The 15,541-nt window shown below is 39.6% G+C and overlaps 1 long non-coding RNA gene across 1 annotated transcript; it reads left to right on the forward strand.

Annotated features, from left to right (window-relative positions):
* Positions 1 to 1,916: 1,916 nt before the first annotated feature.
* On the forward strand, positions 1,917 to 11,419 carry LOC124417611. Its single transcript, XR_006932927.1, has 3 exons — positions 1,917 to 7,034; positions 7,291 to 7,466; positions 10,304 to 11,419. It is a non-coding gene; the product is annotated as an uncharacterized LOC124417611 (long non-coding RNA).
* Positions 11,420 to 15,541: the final 4,122 nt, after the last annotated feature.

The raw sequence follows: 15,541 nt of genomic DNA on the forward strand, positions 1-15,541 counted from the left end.
TTTTTTTCTCTTTCTTCCATATGATCCATCAGTCTTCTTACAAGAAAAACTCCTATTACAAGGCAGCCAAACGAAGTGAATGTGCAGTACTTCCATCTCCCCGCTCACTGCTTCCTCTTTGATTGCCTGATAAAATTGTAGGATATGGTGAGGCTGCAGAGTCCTGTCACATATTAGTGTCTTGCTTCTGTGGGGTTTCCCTGTGCTAAATATACTTTGCACCAGGGAGGTTAAAAAAGGAAGTGAAGTAAAATATGTTTTATGGCACCTGCTTATCAGATGACCTCCAAGCAACCTGCAGACTTTAGTAAATGCATTGATCATAGCAGCTGGTCATAAATGTCATTAGTGACAATTTTGCCAGAGTATTTTAGCTGTTCCTAGCTCCTGTGTATCAGGTAGGAGCAGGCAGGGAAAAGGTACACCTGTCAAATGTTGTAACCCTAGTTTTAACACTTGTTCTTTCCTCTCTGCTCAGCATTTGCGCCTGTCCCATCTTTACTCTGCCTTTCCATGCACAGAGAGATGCAGGTGGCAGAGCTATGAGCCCCCACTTGTCTCAGGAAGCTCTACATGCACTTACAGAGGGGTCTTTTTTGTCAGCAGTCACTCTCTTGTCCATGACGATAAACCCTCTGCTATGGGACTGGATGCATTATGTAACATGGGCTGGAACTTCCCTTAAGTCTACACACAAAGAGAGAGTTGTCCATCCTGCACAGTTGTTTTGATAATTGCCCAATATGGCTGGAGAGACCTTGGGAGGAATTTGTCCAGAGAACAACTTTGCAGGGATTTGCCCATTCAGTTGCATTCTGAAACTACGCAGACATTAGCTAATTAATGTGGTGAGTTCATTAAACCAATTAATTGCATTTCTTACTGTGAGTGGGCTGGAGCTATCTGTCATCTTCGTAGAGTGCAGTTTAGGGCATTAAAAATATTCTGTTCATCAAATTAAACTTTATTAAATAATAACTCCTTCCAAATTCTAGGTTAGGAATGAACAACGTCACTCTAACCACAAGAGCTGTTTATTGCGCATAAACTTCGTTTACTGCCCTGCCAGCTGTGATAAAACCAATTCAGATGCATATTCTCAGTACAATAAGCACTTTCTCCCCTTTCACAGCCTTGAATTAACCCAAAGACTCCATCCTTTTGTTCAAAACTTCCACTGAAATCAACAAGGATTTTGTGAAGAAAGAATGCAAGGTTGGGAATTTATATGTCCTCATGTTGGCCAGCAAAGGCATTCTGCTTTCCACAAGGGGCTTTTTAGCAGACAGCAGAATGTCTTATATTTTTCAAAGGTAAACAGGACTGAAGAAACAATTAAAGGCAAAAATAAGTAAATAAATGAATGAATAAATAAATAAATAAAATGAAAAGGAAAGGAAAGGAAAGGAAAGGAAAGGAAAGGAAAGGAAAGGAAAGGAAAGGAAAGGAAAGGAAAGGAAAGGAAAGGAAAGGAAAGGAAAGGAAAGGAAAGGAAAGGAAAGGAAAGGAAAGGAAAGGAAAGGAAAGGGGAAAGAAAAAAACAGAAAGAGAAAGAGAAAGAAAACAAGGAAAATATTTGGTCTTTTGCCTGTTTTTATTCTGCATAATTCTAAAGTCAATATGAACCTCTTTTTATTCTCAAAGAAAATCTTTATAATTCTCATTTGCCTTTTTGTAAGGCAAAAAAATGTCTTCCCTGATTTTATCAAACCTCTCAAAAATAATGGGTTTATCTGCTAGTGGGAATCTGATCAAGGCTTTCCTCTTCCTTAATGTTTATATGTTTATTGAACAACAGACGGATTACTATAAAAAAAAAAAAAAAGACTATTTTTTTTAATGCCCAGCAGAAATCCTTTTTTTCCTCAGTATATAAATTTTGTCTTTCTAGGTCTAATTTAGAACAACGTTTTTGATAGCCTTGCTTATAGCTAGCAGCTCCCAGAAATTTTCTATTTTAAGATATATTGTACACCATGTGATGCAAACCAGATCTGAATTAGAATTAAATTCAGAATTAAAGGATATTTGGGGTTGGAAGGGACTTCTGGAGGTCAACTTATTCAACCCACCTGCTTCAAAAGGGACACCTAAGACAAGTTGTCCAGAGCCACACCAAGATGGCAGTTCAGATTGAACTGAATGTATACTGTATTGCCTGTAGATCAAGAATAGCAGCCAGCACAAGATTGTCCCAGAAACAACACTGCTGGTGGTCGATCTGCTTATTGGCACAGACATTCTGAAATGAAGGCACTCAAAAATCATCTCCTTTTAGTCATTTTCCTCCTCTACTTTCATTCTTGAATGTTTGCTTGATTTTGTTGTATGGCTGCCCAGTAGCATGCAAAAGTAGCATTTTCCAAGATTTATAAAGAAAGAAGGATGTATGTATCTAGGTCTCTGATGAAATCTTCCAATGGTCCTTCTGTCCAAGAATGGCTTCAGGAAAGACTAAGTAGCCATCCAGTGTCACTTTAGGATGTCACCTCACAGAGATCCAAAAAAGGAAAAAACTTGTAGCAACATCTTTCATTGAAGAAGGACAACTACCTCCTCCAACTCCTTGCCAGCTATCTAACACAATAGTCACTCACTGGGAAAATATCCCAGGTTCTGAATTCTTGCAATCTTTAAAAGATCTAAGGGGAAGAAAACCATTAGAAAATTACGTCTTCCCTTCCTCCCACTCCTTTATTTCTACATCATCTCTATCTTTCTTTGAGGAAGCTTAAAATTGCTCAGCAAGTCAGGTTTTTTTGACTGATGCATCTTCAGCCAGATGTACCTCACCTTCCCAGGGAAAGCTGAGTAGACAAACTCCAAGTTTTCTATTTCTTTCTTTGTCTCAGGCACCTAGACATCACTATACCTAACTTCTACAAATCTAAATCTTTGTATTATATCTGTCGTTTACTTCTGCACCAGTTTTAGAGTAAGAGGATCTGTGCTACAACATTCAGGATGTTTACAGCAAAGCCAGATAACATAAAAATCCGGATTCCCAGCTTCTTCAACTCATCTTTCCAGTTATTAATTATATGAGGGCAATTCATATAAAACATGCTAAGAGTAAATTGTAGACTCTTGGAAGAAGTCCAGTCAATTAGAATGATAGTTAAAAATGAATTCATATCTGAAAGAGAAAGAAACCTGAAAGACCACAGCAGGTTACAAAACACTACAAGAACTTGAAAATAAAGCTGCAGGGGAAAAAAATCAATTGCATTGTGGCCAATATTAATCTCCCATCAATAAATACCATATCTTTCACTTCTTATGGTAATTGGCCCAGTGATTCCCCTTAAAGTGGTTCTCAAGTACTTAGAGGGCCCTTTGATAGCATCTTATCAGGTCTCAGCGCAATGGTGAGAAAGTGCAAATAGGAACTACAGCCTAGTCAGAGAGAAAATATGGTCTTTAGAATGTGCTGAACTGACAAAAGGTTGTTTGTCACAGACATTAGTCTTTATCTGCTTAGCGGATAACTCTTCCAGAAGGAACCCTTCAGCCTCTCTGACACTGCCACTCAGAAAACACCTCAGGAGGATTTTCCAGTAAAAAAAGAGTTCTGAAGTCAAATAGGCCCAGAGTTCAATTGCTGTTTGAAATGGTCTTTTCTGGTGAACTGTGGTATGGATGTTCCAGGGTGTTGTGTGACTGCATGGGTTTTTGCCTCTAGGAAGGTGCTTTCTTCTGCCTGAAAAACAACAGGAAGGAATTCATAGCACTGTGGAAGTGTTGCCATAAAAATCATTGTTACACTAAGGGAAAGCAGACTTGGTGTTTTTTGTCTCTAGGTAAGTGTTTTCAGTCAGAATTAATGTCCATGGAAGCTGATTGCTGACCTTAATTGACTTTGGAAATTGCTCACAACATCACACTTGTGTGCCAAACAACATTCACAGTCTCTGTTTGTTACAAGGTCCAACAACTCTTGTTCGCTTTAGGAGTTACCCAGTAGACTCTCTCTGGATGCCCACTTTGTTGTAGGTTTGTGTTTCATAAAAGATACAGACCAGATATGCAGAAAATACATAAATTGCCTTTGGTGTGGAGTCAGCTGATTGAGTCTGGAAATTTTGCATGCTTTTCACAACTGAGATGTCATTTCACATGCACATTTTACCAATTGCTGAATGTCTCTGCCCATTCTGTCAGTGTAATGCTTCAAAGATGCTTAAAATGCCTATATTGCTGGAGGTACTGGACAAATACAGATAGATTTTTGGTCATCTTTTCAGGTAATACCATAGGAAGTCAGCAGAAGAGAAATATATAGGGATTTTCAGACACAATCTTTTGATTTGCTTGAATTCCTCCTACTGAAGTATACCTCAAGCCTGCAGAAGTATATGCATGATCACAAGGTAACAAATGGTTATGCCTTCAGAAACTATATCCTAACAGCATCCAGATCTATCCAGTATTCCCCAGGTCAGTTTGGAGGTGAATTAATTTGGAGACAATTAATAAGCAGCTCCAATTGCACGCATTGAACATAATCCTGTGAATATTACTAACATGTAAACACTACTCCTCTTGAAGACCACATGCAGATTTTGATGTCTTCATGTTCTTCCACCAGTAAGTATTATATTTTGTTTATTATTTGGATTTCCTTAGGCTTCAGTGGCATTTTCTAGATTTTACAGAAATGTTCCAGAATTTATCCCTTCCAAGGTGGCATGTGCTATTTGAAATAACACTTAAAGACATCTCTTTGATGTTACTTTTAATTCTAAACTTAGCCATTGCATGCCAAAGCCCCAGATTTGATTGAACAAGGCTTTCTTCATTTTTTGCAAGGTTTTTTTTTTTATTATTATTTAAGTAAAGATCTTATTAAAAATTAAATTTTCATTGGCCTGCAATGTATCGGCAAGATTACACAACTCTGATTTACTGTTAGGATAGGAAATTAACTTCAAAAGAAAAGAAATGGAAATTGGTGGCTTTTTCTCCCATAGCATATAACAGCAATAAGACAGAATGATATAGTGATACCAGAAGCATATTTTCCCTTCAGATGACGAAACGAATACCCCTTCATTCCTTACCCTACATATTTACTTGCATTTCAGGATGGTTTCTTGCTATAAGTAAGGATCTGGGACAGGTCACGAGCTGATGTTACTATTATAAAAAAATGTCAGCAGATAAACAAGTTAACTTTAATTATAACAGTGATTCCAGACACTATAAGCTACTGCATATTTTTAAGCTAAGTTATACAAAGTGTTGTGTTCTGGCTTGCATCCGGCTGTTTGCTTAAACCCACTCAACTATAAGCACAAGTGGTCCTGCTGAACCTGGTTATATGCCATAATACAAGCAGGTTGAATTGCCCAGTTGGGTCAGGGCCAGGGTGCAGAGCATTTTGAGGATGCAGGCCATCCCACAATCATCCGTATGGTTTCTGTGTATCTGCCTAAAGTCATTAAATTTTTCAAAATTGAATCTCTGTTGTGGTATATTATCCCTCCTTTCTTCATAAAAACCTCTATTGAAGTTTCAACTCTGTCCTTAAGGCCTGATCCAAACCAGGATAGGAAGCACAATGTTCATAACAGCTGTTGGAACTGGCTGAAGTCATCCACCTGGGTTGAGGTATCTTGGTGGAAGAAGCCCTATTCTTACTCTGCTCAGTTTTAACTCTGTGGACTTTTTTTGAAGAGGACACCTACAGAAGAAAGTAAACAGTCTTGAGGGATTCACCATCTAAGAAGGTTATGCCACTTGCAGAATGTCCTAACACAGAAACCTAAGCAGGGATTTCAACGCTTGTTCCAGCAGGGGAAACTCACAGTAATACCTACCTCTTGGGCATACGTGCCGATAGTGGGCCCCAAAGTCAGTGTTAGGACCTCAGGTTTAGCATGTGAAGAGCATTTAATGCCTTAGAAATGGAATCACAGACCTCCAGATTGAGAGGTAAGAAGTGAAGGAAGAAAACTTGAAGTGGAAATGCCCAATTCAGTGCTGCAAGAAGCCACTGCTGGGATGTATGACCTCCAGGCTTCTCCCTTCAAAGGACTGAGCAAAGCCAGCTTTGTTTTGTTTCTGTAAAAGAATGTAGTCACCAAAGGAAAAGGAGGAGCCTCTCACCATTTTTGTTGTAGTCCAGTGGTTAAAACTGCTTGCCCAAGAAAAGCCAGGTGAGTTCTTGGTTTGCCTCTGCCTGGGAGGTTTAAACCTACATTTCTCAATTGCCATGGGAGTACCCCAACCACAAGACTGCAGGTGACGCTGGGTGGAGGAAACATTTCTGCATTCCTTGGTCAAACTGTGGGACTGCACAGGAAAGACTAAGAGATTCCCACGACCCTTTGTAAGAAACAAGGAATTCCTGGGTCCTAGGTCATTTCCCCTTTTCAATTTTATGTCTGTTTATCTAGGCAGAGTATGAGATTCAGATTTGGGAAGGAGGAGTAGCAGTTTTGGGTCTGAGATGGGTAGGCATTTAGAATCACAGAACCATTTGGGACCCTTAAAGGTCACCTAGTCCAAATCCCCTGCAATGAACAGGGAAATAATCATTTGATAAATAAAGGGTCTGCTCCTACATCCTTCAAATCTCAGTCTGTAGCTCTGTAGCAGGCAATACCCATGCAGCAATAATCACAACTTCCGACATTTTAATCATTAGACCACAGGTTCATGCTGTCCTTGTAAAGTCAGCTTGGGGTACCATAGCTCTTCCATTTCTTCCTCTCTATTCATTGGCATTGTTTGAATGAGGAAATGAATCCTTTCTCCTCCCCTCCTCCCTGTGCCCGATATCTCACCTTCGCCTGGTAACTCGGTGTTTAGGATAGTTTCATGGGAAATGGAAACTCTGAACCCCTGAGGCTGAGGAGGGCCCAGAGCCCACTGTTCTACTTCCTGGGAGAGCGCTTTCATCCTGGGGTTATTACAAGAGAGGGAGCGGAAGGCGCTGGCACTGCTGTCTCCTCCTCCACCAGCTGCATTTAAAGGAAGAAAGCAACTATGACTGCATTCTTGAAGGGTGTGATCCTGCAAGCAAGCGAGAGGTAGGTGTGTTCCCAGAATACCTTCAGGATTGGGCCCTTCGGGGTACTGCTGTGCTCCTCTGCCTTGCTGTGCTGGCTTGCAGTGAGGCTGCCAGGGCTGAGCCAGGAGGCACACAATGAGCTGGGGCAGCTCCAGGTCTAGACAGCAAAAAGAGGGGCTTGAAGGTTGTGGGTTTTTTTTTTGCTGTTGTTGTTGTTTGTTTGTTCTTCTTTTTTTTTTTTTTTAATGTTGTATTTCCCCCGTTTCTTCTTTCAGCTCTCCCTTGTAAGGACTGAAACTCTTCAAGAATAGCAGCCCCCGTGAGATCATGAGATCTCTTGTTGGAGAGGCGGTCACTACTAGGGAAGGTTTTTTCCCACCTGAAAGCAGAATCCCAGAATACACTCCCCTGTTCACAAAGCTACAAAGAAAAGCTACAGAAGTGTCTTAATGTAGGTCCCTAATTATATGGGATAAACACCTGTCTGAATGTATGCTTATTCACTAAAAATGACATATGGGCTTCAGCACTTTGTGTTAAGCAAATGCTTAGATGATTTGCTGAACTGAATCTTGGACAAGGCCAACAGCAAACTCTCACTGCCAACTCTTCCCCTTTATACATTTGTTACTGAATGAGATCCATGTAGTGAAGGGGTTGCAACAGTACAGCAGGCAAGGTACGAGCAGTTTCCTTTGCAAACTGCCAATTACCTCTTGAGGGGCTGTGCACCTCTCTTTACTCCCTATGAAATAAAAACATTTTTGTAGAAATGGCTCCTTGCATGTGCAACATGGAACGATAATCATGAAAAGAGGGGCCATGTCTTTATGGAGATAACCCATTTGGCTCCCATACTGCTCATCTTTGCAAATTCCCACTCTGCAAGATGGAAATAGCTTTCTTGCGACTGAAGGTAGCTTCACACACTGTTTCTTTAAATTATCATTTGCAATCCCTCAAAGAGAAAGAAGCAAAGGAACTGGGTGGGAATTAGTTGCTTCTTCACGTACGTTGCACTAGTTACTGTGTGGGAGGATCATTATTTCTAATGATGATGGATGGTTCATATATGAAAGGGTTTCTTGCCTCTGTTGTTACCCAAGTTGGAGCAAGAAAGGGTTACTATTTTAATAAGAGAAGTTGAAATACAATTTATTAAGAGGGATGAAAAAGAAGAAAAATAAAAGCTGAATCAAAACAAATGGAATGCTTTACCTGATCACTTTTATGGCATCGCTGCTTTCATAACACACAGCACATACACATGCATGCACACCACTGCCATGCTTTGACTTACACAATTTTGTGCAAGCTGTTTTTCTCCCTTGTATCTTCAGAAAAGATACCATTCCCGAAATAACTGTTTCCAGTGCACATATTTTATTCAAAACACAAAAGGGGGAAAATGTGTCCACAAATGTGTCTATAAATGCTTACACATTGACAAATTCTTTTTTTTTTCTTTTTTTTCCACTATCCCGCTGATAGAGATAGTCTCTATCACATAATGGCAGGAACCAGCAAACTTATCATACCCATATGCTGCTATTATTTGGAGCACTGAAGGTGCTGTTCAAAACAATGGCAAAGAATGTGCTAAATGGGGACCCACACATAAATACCAAATTTCCTGAATAAAAGCATTAGTTTATTCCAGTCCATGCTCAGCTGATTAAACTGAAGTGTTGTCAGGAAGATAGATAAATAGATTGATCATATCATTTTTTAAAAATAATTGCAGCCTTCAGAATTAACATATTTTGACAGGGAAGTATATTAAAAACCATTAAAACAGCTGTTTTGCTGTAGGGAATATTACTAGTAGGTTGAATGCAGAGATATGTGTAGGTATTTATTCAGTAATCAATCATAGAGAGAAAAGACCTCGAATTTCAGTTGGAAGTTTTTATTTTTATCCTTTTCCTTACTACTGGTCTTTAAACCTGCTCTGAGGAAAGCTATACATGCCCGGCTGGTGCTCATCAAAAGCAAGCAATCACAGCTAAATCAGCATGCAAAATGCCACTCAACCTTGGGCCTTTATTAAAATTTGCTGGGACTCAATTTGAGATAGCGATCGTTCTTATTAAAAAGCAAAATGTAAGATAGTTTTTTTATATAAATCTCTGGATGGAATGGAATTGTTAATCAGCATAGGCTGATGTGATTTCTCTGTTGCAAATCCTGCCGAGGGCTCAGAAGTGGCACATTACCATAATTCCTAGGCTAGAGCTGGCAGCTTGAAAAAGACCTGCAAGAATCTTTAAAATGCTTAAGCAAAGCTGTAAGTCACAGCAAACAACACACACTGAGGACAGTTACCACAGGTTCTTCATGTTATATAACAAAGTTTCTTCCTTCGGTCTATTTGCTCCTACCACTATTTGCTTTTTTGTTGGGTAATTGTTTATGTTTTATTGAGAAAAAGGGCAGCAACAACAAAATCCCAAATGTAACCAAAGCCCTACTATTTTCCATAAAAACCCAAATTATTTAAATTCAATCCTGTCTGCTGTACTGTCAATTCAGTATATTTGATCACTGACTGTATATTAAAAATATATTTATGTATAAAACCTAAACCTCTCACCAAGTAATTCACAATCAGTTTAGCACCTTTCCTTTTTGCCTGTCCTCCACTACTCTTCTACTGGGACATCTCAGCCCTGCAACTCAGATAATCAGCAAATATATATTTCATATATTCATTTTAAAATATCTTTGATCTATTTGTTATCTTGGGCACTAAGAACATTAAGCTGTCGTTGCTTCTAACAATGAACACTGAATAGTCGAAATTATGATTATTTTGCACTGTAAGATACAATGCTGAACCCTGCATATAGGTACTCCTCAACTCAACTATGCACTCCCATTATATTTATGATTTAATATTAATATAGTGTTCAAAATCTGCTATTGTAAGTACATTAGACACTGCACAAATATAGAGCAAAAAGACAGTTTTTCTACATAAAAGATTGTTCTATCTGTAAGTAAACACAGATAGATTTAACAATGAGCAAATTACAGTCCAAGTAGATGTCATACTAATAACAGGTTTTGGGAGCTGTGGCATCAGTAGGAAATATTTTCATTTACTGAAAATTTTTGGCTTACAAGACAGACAGTTGGCTGTTCTTGCCTCTAATCAGGAATGAACAAGAAGCAAAGGAAACAAACAGCCTTTTAATGACTTATTTCTAGCTTGGTATTGCTGGTCCAAATCTAGCTTAGGCCAATAATGGCCTAATAATATGTATTTTCTGATTTGTTTTTATTAAGGATCAGGAAAATAAAGATGTTACTCATACTTGAGTTCTCCCATGCTATGCGTCCACCCAACAAATGGATCTCCTGCCATGGGTTTGTTGAGCTGTTCTGTGTTAAGACACCCAAAACTCACTGCACAAAGAGCGAGGTACCTGCTGACCTGCCGAGCAACAAAAGGATGCATATGGAAAGAAAAACTTGTTCTGATGTTGATTCTTCTGTACCTGCCTTGAAGACTGTGAGAACAAATCAGTCATAGATTGCTGCCTGATAGTCATGAGCAAATTTTAATTCCAGCATGCAGGCACTCCCTTTGGAAGGGAAAGATAGACTCAATTGCACATAGAGAGCCAGAACTGCAACCTTGCAAAAATCGGAGACTTTGTTTCGAGAGCCAAACAAAATTGAATATGTTCCCCCCCCCAACATACACACACTATCATCAAATATTATCAATTTAATTGCTCAGCTTCTGCAGCTGTGAGCACAATAAATTAGCTTGGCTGGAATGGAATTCGTAATTCTCTGAGATACGTTCGAAAATAAAATACTGAGCAAAATGCTCAGCTAATGAGAATCAGCATAGTTCCACTAACCTCAGATAAGCTACTGAGCAAGTAGGAATCGTTCAAGTTCCTCTGACTTAGTTGGAATGCCTTCACTCAGATCAGCAGAAGAATATAAATTTACTCCAGGAATTTGTGTTTCTGTGCCTTTTAGGGATCTGATATAAAAACCTGTGGTTGGAATTATTCAGCACAATGTGATATACTGTAGCAGATCTTCATCAAACATCAGTGGCTTTTGTAGCACTGGGGAACTCACTGTCACAGGACATTGCAAATGCTCAAAATCTGCATTGTTTAGGGGACTACTGGAGAAGATAATAGAGAAGAAAGCAATTTTATGTTGCTAAATACTAAGGACATGATCTCTGGCTCAGAAATTCTTGATCTGCAAATTGCTGGCATATTTGGGAAGTACCGTCATGCTCTTGCCCTTTCCTTATATTCTTCATGCATTTGCTTTCAGCCATTCTTGAAGCAGTATCCAAAGCTGGGGGAGATCTTCTGCTCTGGCCAAGTATCACTGTTTTTATGTTCCTCAAAAGTGGATTATGAAACACAACATTTTTTCTTCCTTGTTAGAGCTTTCGTCTCCTCTTCCCCCACTCTAACACACATTTTCCCCTTTATTTTGAGCTGATAAATTGAAAAAGGCAACTAAGACAATGAATAGAAGATCAGAAATGCAACATGCTCATTTTCAGCTATTGAAGGAATACGATAACATTTTTACCCTGTGTGAATTTCCTGCTCTACACGATACTTTTAGCTCACAAAATTGCAGTAATGGGAATTTTATGAATCAAGTAGAGTATTCTTGTCTTCTGTGCTTTCGTGAAAGCATTATTCCTAAAGATGAAATCTACATTATCTATACCTATTATGGAGATGCACACACGTTATATATATGTGTGCACATGTATGCATACATATGTAAAAAGAAAAATGAATGATTTGTTTTTTTCGGTTAGCAATGAGTGCTTGCACAAAGCAGATAAAAATGATAACACCTTTCACTTGTTTTGCTCTGTTAACGCTGATTTCCTTAGGTGCAAAGCCATGGAGAATTGGTCTCTTTGCATTTAATTCTCTGTGTCTTCCAACTACTGCCATGTGGCCTATTTGAGCAAAAGTTTAGCATTCTTGAAGGGTTATGTAAATGTATACATTAGTGAATAAACAGATGGTCTTTAATGAAAAACAGATTTTCATGAGCTGTGTCACACTGGTTTGATTCTTCATTTGTAGTATCAGATCTTTGATATAATGGAAAAATGCACGGAGCTGAGTTACACAGTCCAAATTAGTTCAAGTATAAGTGAACATCCCTTAGAAAATAGGAAAATGTACACTGCATCAACTAGTGGTGGGTGAACTCATGCAGCTGATTTTTCATTATTACCAATTAAGAACTAAAAGACAAAGATATCAATCCAATCTTTGCTCAATAGGTCTATATTCTGGGCACCAGAAGTGCCCAAACATATCTAGGAAATGTGCCACCTATTTTCTTTTAGAGACAGTGATCAGATTGGAAGAGACAAAAATTCTCTTTCAAAATGAGTAGAAAGAAAAAGAGAAAAGAAATAAAAAAAAAAAAAGGAAAGAGGAAAAATAGAAAAACAAGAAAGGTATAAATAAAAAGAGGAGAAGAGAAAGAAAAAGTAGGAAAAAAAAAGATCAACTTTCAAACTAAATATGCAAAGAGACACTTTATTTATTTCCATTTGTGTCAAGTCAAAATGGAACAGGAGTTTAGATGCCGGTGCTGTGCTTATTTATTTATTTTTTGAATGACTCGATATTTCAGAATCAGGTTGCGCAGCTGGACTTCACATTGCATTTGCTGCGGCTGCTTCATCAGAAATGCTGGTAGTATTTGTCAGCCTGGAAGTGTCTTGAGGCTGCTTCTGAGAGATACAAGGAGGCAACTGATAAGGAGAGCATCAGAAGGGCAGTTAATTGCCTCCAGTCTCTCGGTGCCGGGGAATATTTAAAATCTATGGGATTAAAGGCAGATTAAAAACTGTGGAAGCAGGAGCCCAATAGCGCTGAAAGATCATAATCAGCAAGGGTAATGGCAGAGCAAAAATGAATGTGGCAAATAAAATGACAGATAGGAAATTCAGATCCGCTTCTAATGCTCGAAGTTCCATCTTGTAAGCACAATTCATCTACGTGTAAATCATTTTTTGGCTTCAAGCTTATCAGCCAATCGGTGAATTAAAAATGCTCTTTCCTTGGAGGATTAAAGAGGTTGATTGAAGTCAGTGTGAAAACTGGCTAATAAGTCTGGAAATGTCAGGAGGGTGCTTCATAGGAACTCAGTGTACTTTTTCTATCAGTGCTATGAAACAGGAAGTTTGAAAAGCTCTGTAGTTCTGTTACTTTGAGAAATGCTTTTGTGCTGGGCTTTTTTTTTTTTTTTTTTTCTTTCTCTCCTGTGTGTCAGAGTGTCATGCAGAAATATTTTAATTTGCAAGATGAATTGTGATAGATGCAAATGTTGAAAAATGAGATTGAGAGAATTTGCTAAAATATGCACAGAAGAGAAATTGCATTTCAGAAAGCACAGCGAATGCGTGTATCACGGTCATGGGAAATTCTAAGTTCCAGGCTGCGAACTACTTAGACATGTTCCACCTTGAAGGGGGTGTTTAAACTTTGCTCCCGTACCGTACATTAAAACCCAGCAAAGGTGATAAGGCCAGAGGTTGTGTTAAGGCAGACTCCCTGCTAAATAGGAGAGCTGCCAGGGCATCTCCAAGTATGGTGCATATACGAAAACACACTCATGTACAACATGAGAGCTTTCAGTCACTGCTATTAAAATTGAACAAGCTTTTCAGAGCTCAATATGCACAGACTACACTGTTAGTGTTATTTCTATCTTTAGTGCCCACACAGGCAAGGGCAAACAGACTTACATGGATATCTTCAGAGAATTTCACCTCAGTTGTCAGTAATGGTTGCATAGATTGTCTGGACTGCAGAATAATATCCTCTCTTTGTTTCAGTTCAAAAGCACAAAGGAGGTTAAAAGATGTCTGCAAATAAGTGAAAGAATTTTCCAGAGGGAAAGCTGCTACCTTGCAACTTCATGATATCTGGTGCTGACCACACCAGATTCTCTTCTTTTGAGATAAAGGAATACGTTCATGAGATAATTCACTTCATTAAACTTATTTTTTCATAAGTATACAGACTGCTAGCTCATTGGGCTTTTTGGCGATATGAAATCCAGTGAGTGAATGAGGAATCTGATGGGGTAAGGAAAGAACTGGTCATTCAAATCTCACATTCTAAGGATATCATTCTCTTCCTTGGCTCACAAAATGGCAGGCTGGTATCCTTCATGCTAGCAATGCAACACTGTGCTTTCACAGCTATCCCAGCAGTCAGGTGTGTCTGGCTGGCCAAGTCAGTGGAGGCTTACGAGGAGCTACATCTCCAGCAGCAGTTCTGAGCTGGGAGTCTTGTCCTTTGCCACAGGTACATGGCTCGCTGCCTGGTCCCAGAGGAGCAAATGCCTCCAGCATGTCCTCCCTCTCTTGTGAAATTCTGGGGAATATATAGCAAAAGTGAAAATATATATAGCTAACTGGAAAGAAATCTTGCTTATGGTTAGCTTGCAGGGCCTTGAAAATGCCAAAAGTAATGTATATGTATCACAAAATTGTTGAGGTTGGAAAAGACCTCTGGATGTTTACTTGCTTCTAATCTGTAATTTTATTTACCGTGCCTAATTCCTGGGCTTGGAACACAAAACTGGCAGTCTGACTTATGTTTTCATTTGCCGGTTTGTTTGTAACCACAACCAAAGAAAGGACAAAGATGCCCACAGGTCCACATAACCTGTGTTGAAAACTATACCTCTAAACACTCTGCAGCTGCCTGAGTCTTTGATACAGGCACCTCCAGGGGGAAAGGCGATGAGAAATACTGGATTCCTCTCCTTCCAGTGGGGAGAATTTCTTTTCTTTCTGCCCAATGACTGCTTTCCATTTAAAAGGCGTTAAGCAGTGCAACTCTAACCCAGAGCTCATGTCGGCCGGCTGAGAGCCCAACCATGAGGCTGCTGAGCAGTGGTCTATGCGTGTCTGGGTTATGGGAGGTTGCTTTGATCTCTTCATGCCCCCCGGAATGCATTTCTGCGCAGCTTCAAGAGGAGGCGGCTGCGCATCCTATCTCCCCAATCTCAACCTCACTTTACTCCCGTTGGTTCGGGCCCTCTCTTGGGAGGTGGAAAATGTGGTTTGGATCGCTCCAGGCTGAAGAAGGGTCTGAAGCCAGATTTCTCACTTTATGGGCCAGCACTTTTGCTAACTCAACTCTTGATAAAATGCAAAAGGTATGTGCACCTCTGCCTTGGTCCACGTTTCAAAAAGAGTGAGCAAAGCTCAGTTCTGAGTGCTTGCAGATGTCTCCCCTCAGGAATGGGCTCGGCCATTTGGAACCTAAATGGAGGGAGATATTTTGCTTTGCACACCTAATGCATGTACCTTAGGATGGATCGGAGCTTGGACACACCCTGTGTACTCAGCATTTCCAAACTGGCTTGCTTTCAGTGGTTTCCAATGCACGGTATGGAGTCTTGCCACAGGGCTGCTCCGTGCTGTGGCAGACTTCCTGGTTCTATGCCTCCAGGCTTGAGGCTGTAGCAGGACCAGAGAGGAGGTGTGTG

Source organism: Gallus gallus, chromosome 1, assembly GCF_016699485.2.
Source record: "Gallus gallus isolate bGalGal1 chromosome 1, bGalGal1.mat.broiler.GRCg7b, whole genome shotgun sequence".
Classification (NCBI taxonomy): domain Eukaryota; kingdom Metazoa; phylum Chordata; class Aves; order Galliformes; family Phasianidae; genus Gallus; species Gallus gallus.